This window comes from Triticum dicoccoides, chromosome 3B, assembly GCF_002162155.2.
Source record: "Triticum dicoccoides isolate Atlit2015 ecotype Zavitan chromosome 3B, WEW_v2.0, whole genome shotgun sequence".
In the NCBI taxonomy this organism is placed as follows: Eukaryota; Viridiplantae; Streptophyta; class Magnoliopsida; order Poales; family Poaceae; genus Triticum; species Triticum dicoccoides.
This window is the reverse complement of record NC_041385.1, coordinates 255,667,650-255,672,661: the sequence shown is the minus strand read 5'-3', so window position 1 is coordinate 255,672,661 and position 5,012 is coordinate 255,667,650.

Sequence of the window (5,012 nt, the reverse complement as noted above, 5' to 3'; positions counted from 1 at the left end):
ACGCCTCTGCTGGATCGGAGATCGGGGGTGCGTCATCGAGCTGTACGCGTGTCAAGAACTCGGAGGTGCTGGAGTAACGGTGCTTGGATCAGTTGGACCGGGAGGACGTACGACTACTTCCTCTACGTTGCGTCAATGCTTCCGCTTCGGTCTACGAGGGTACATAGACAACACTCTCCCCTCTCGTTGCTATACATCACCATGATCTTGCGTGTGCGTAGGAAAATTTTGAAATTACTACGTTCCCCAACAGTGGCATCCGAGCCTAGGTTTTATGCGTTGATGTTATATGCACGAGTAGAACACAAGTGAGTTGTGGACGATATAAGTCATACTGCCTACCAGCAGGTCATACTTTGGTTCAGCGGTATTGTGAGATGAAGCGGCCCGGACCGACATTACGCGTACGCTTACGCGAGACTGGTTTCACCGTTACGAGCACTCGTGCTTAAAGGTGGCTGGCGGGTGTATGTCTCTCTCACTTTAGTTGAACCGAGTATGGCTACGCCCGGTCCTTGTGAAGGTTAAAACGGAGTCTATTTGACAAACTATCGTTGTGGTTTTGATGCGTAGGTAAGAACGGTTCTTGCTAAGCCCGTAGCAGCCACGTAAAATTTGCAACAACAAAGTAGAGGACGTCTAACTTGTTTTTGCAGGGCATGTTGTGATGTGATATGGTCAAGACATGATGCTATATTTTATTGTATGAGATGATCATGTTTTGTAACCGAAGTTATCGGCAACTGGCTGGAGCCATATGGTTGTCGCTTTATTGTATGAAATGCAAACGCCCTGTAATTGCTTACTTTATCACTAAGCGGTAGCGATAGTCGTAGAAGCAATAGATGGCGTAAACGACAACGATGCTACGATGGAGATCAAGGTGTCGCGCCGGTGACGATGGTGGTCATGACTGTGCTTCGAAGATGGAGATCACAAGCACAAGATGATGATGGCCATATCATATCACTTATATTGATTGCATGTGATGTTTATCCTTTATGCATCTTATCTTGCTTTGATTGACGGTAGCATTTTAAGATGATCTCTCACTAAAATTATCAAGAAGTGTTTTCCCTGAGTATGCACCGTTGCCAAAGTTCGTCATGCCGAGACACCACGTGATGATCGGGTGTGATAAGCTCTACGTCCATCTACAACGGGTGCAAGCCAGTTTTGCACACGCAGAATACTCAGGTTAAACTTGACGAGCCTAGCATATGCAGATATGGCCTGGAACACGGAGACCGAAAGGTCGAGCGTGAATCATATAGTAGATATGATCAACATAATGATGTTCACCATTGAAAACTACTCCATCTCACGTGATGATCGGTTATGGTTTAGTTGATTTGGATCACGTGATCACTTAGATGACTAGAGAGATGTCTGTCTAAGTGGGAGTTCTTAAGTAATATGATTAAGTGAACTTAAATTTGTCATGAACTTAGTACCTGATAGTATCTTGCTTGTCTATGTTTGTTTGTAGATAGATGGCTCGTGCTGTTGTTCCGTTGAATTTTAATGCGTTCCTTGAGAAAGCAAAGTTGAAAGATGATGGTAGCAATTACACGGACTGGGTCCGTAACCTGAGGATTATCCTCATTGCTGCACAGAAGAGTTACGTCCTGGAAGCACCGCTGGGTGCCAGGCCTGCTGCTGATGCAACTGACGACGTTAAGAACGTCTGGCAGAGCAAAGCTGATGACTACTCTATAGTTCAGTGTGACATGCTTTACGGCTTAGAACCGGGTCTTCAACGATGTTTTGAACGTCATGGAGCATATGAGATGTTCCAGGAGTTGAAGTTAATATTTCAAGCAAATGCCCGGATTGAGAGATATGAAGTCTCCAATAAGTTCTATAGCTGCAAGATGGAGGAGAATAGTTCTGTTAGTGAACATATACTCAGAATGTCTGGGTATAACAATCACTTGATTCAACTAGGAGTTAATCTTCCTGATGATAGTGTCATTGACAGAATTCTTCAATCACTGCCACCAAGCTACAAGAGCTTCGTGATGAACTATAATATGCAAGGGATGAACAAGACTATTCCCGAGCTCTTCGCAATGCTGAAAGCCGCGAAGGTAGAAATCAAGAAGGAGCATCAAGTGTTGATGGTCAACAAGACCACTAGTTTCAAGAAGAAGGGCAAAGGGAAGAAGAAGGGGAACTTCAAAAAGAACGGCAAGCAAGTTGCTGCTCAAGAGAAGAAACCCAAGTCTGGACCTAAGCCTGAAACTGAGTGCTTCTACTGCAAGCAGACTGGTCATTGGAAGCGGAATTGCCCCAAGTATTTGGCGGATAAGAAGGATGGCAAAGTGAACAAAGGTATATGTGATATACATGTTATTGATGTGTACCTAACTAGAGCTCGTAGTAGCACCTGGGTATTTGATACTGGTTCTGTTGCTAATATTTGCAACTCGAAACAGGGACTACGGAATAAGCGAGCACTGGCCAAGGACGAGGTGACGATGCGCGTGGGAAACGGTTCCAAAGTCGATGTGATCGCGGTCGGCACGCTACCTCTACATCTACCATCGGGGTTAGTATTAGACCTGAATAATTGTTATTTGGTGCCTGCGTTGAGCATGAACATTATATCTGGATCTTGTTTGATGCGAGACGGTTATTCATTTAAATCAGAGAATAATGGTTGTTCTATTTATATGAGTAATATCTTTTATGGTCATGCACCCTTGAAGAGTGGTCTATTTTTATTGAATCTCGATAGTAGTGATACACATATTCATAATGTTGAAGCCAAAAGATGCAGAGTTGATAATGATAGTGCAACTTATTTGTGGCACTGTCGTTTAGGTCATATCGGTGTAAAACGCATGAAGAAACTCCATACTGATGGACTTCTGGAATCACTTGATTATGAATCACTTGGTACTTGTGAACCGTGCCTCATGGGCAAGATGACCAAAACACCGTTCTCCGGATCTATGGAGAGAGCAACAGATTTGTTGGAAATCATACATACAGATGTATGTGGCCCGATGAATGTTGAGGCTCGTGGCGGATATCATTATTTTCTCACCTTCACAGATGATTTGAGCAGATATGGGTATATCTACTTAATGAAACACAAGTCTGAAACATTTGAAAAGTTCAAAGAATTTCAGAGTGAATTAGAAAATCATCGTAACAAGAAAATAAAATTTCTACGATCTGATCGTGGAGGATAATATTTGAGTTACGAGTTTGGCTTACATTTGAAACAATGCGGAATAGTTTCGCAACTCACGCCACCTGGAACACCACAACGAAATGGTGTGTCCGAACGTCGTAATCGTACTTTACTTGATATGGTACGATCTATGATGTCTCTTACCGATTTACCGCTATCATTTTGGGGTTATGCTTTAGAGACGGCCGCATTCACGTTGAATAGGGCACCATCAAAATCCGTTGAGACGACGCCTTATGAACTGTGGTTTGGCAAGAAACCAAAGTTGTCGTTTCTTAAAGTTTGGGGCTGCGATGCTTATGTGAAGAAACTTCAACCAGATAAGCTCGAACCCAAATCGGATAAATGTGTCTTCATAGGATACCCAAAAGAGACTGTTGGGTACACCTTCTATCACAGATCCGAAGGCAAGACATTCGTTGCTAAGAATGGATCCTTTCTAGAGAAGGAATTTCTCTCGAAAGAAGTGAGTGGGAGGAAAGTAGAACTTGATGAGATAACTGTATCTACTCCCTTGTTGGAAGGTAGTTCATCACGAGAACCGGTTCCCGTGACAACTACACCAACTAGTGAGGAAGCTAATGATATTGATCATGAAACTTCAGATCAAGTTTCTGCTGAACCTCGTAGGTCTACCAGAATAAGATCCGCACCAGAGTGGTACGGCAATCCTATTCTGGAAGTCATGTTACTTGACCATGATGAACCTACGAACTATGAGGAAGCGATGATGAGCCCAGATTCCGCAAAATGGCTAGAGGCCATGAAATCTGAGATGGGATCCATGTATGAAAACAAAGTATGGACTTTGGTTGACTTGCCCAATGATCGGCAAGCCATTGAGAATAAATGGATCTTTAAGAAGAAGACTGACGCTGATGGTAATGTTACTGTCTACAAAGCTCGACTTGTTGCGAAAGGTTTTCGACAAGTTCAAGGGGTTGACTACGATGAGACTTTCTCACCCGTAGCGATGCTTAAGTCTGTCCGAATCGTGTTGGCTATTGCTGCATTTCATGATTATGAAATTTGGCAAATGGATGTCAAGACTGCATTCTTGAATGGATTTCTAGAAGAAGAGTTGTATATGATGCAGCCGGAAGGTTTTGTTGATCCAAAAGGTGCTGACAAAGTATGGACTGGTGCAAGCATCTCGGAGTTGGAATAAACGCTTTGACAGTGTGATCAAAGCATATGGTTTTATACAGACTTTTGGAGAAGCCTGTATTTACAAGAAAGTGAGTGGGAGCTCTGTAGCATTTCTAGTTTTATATGTTGATGACATATTGTTAATTGGAAATGATATAGAATTTCTGGATAGCATAAAGGGATACTTGAATAAAAGTTTTTCAATGAAAGACCTCGGTGAAGCTGCTTACATATTGGGCATCAAGATCTATAGAGATAGATCAAGACGCTTAATAGGACTTTCACAAAGCACATACCTTGACAAGATTTTGAAAAAGTTCAAAATGGATCAGGCTAAGAAAGGATTCTTGCTTGTGCTACAAGGTGTGAAGTTGAGTCAAACTCAATGCCCGACCACAGCAGAAGATAGAGAGAAAATAAAAAATGTTCCCTATGCTTCAGCCATAGGCTCTATCATGTATGCAATGCTGTGTACCAGACCTGACGTATGCTTAGCAATAAGCTTGGCAGGAAGGTACCAAAGTAATCCAGGAGTGGATCACTGGACAGCGGTCAAGAACATCCTGAAATACCTGAAAAGGACTAAGGATATGCTTCTCGTATATGGAGGTGACAAAGAGATAGTCGTAAATGGTTACGTCGATGCAAGCTTTGACACTGA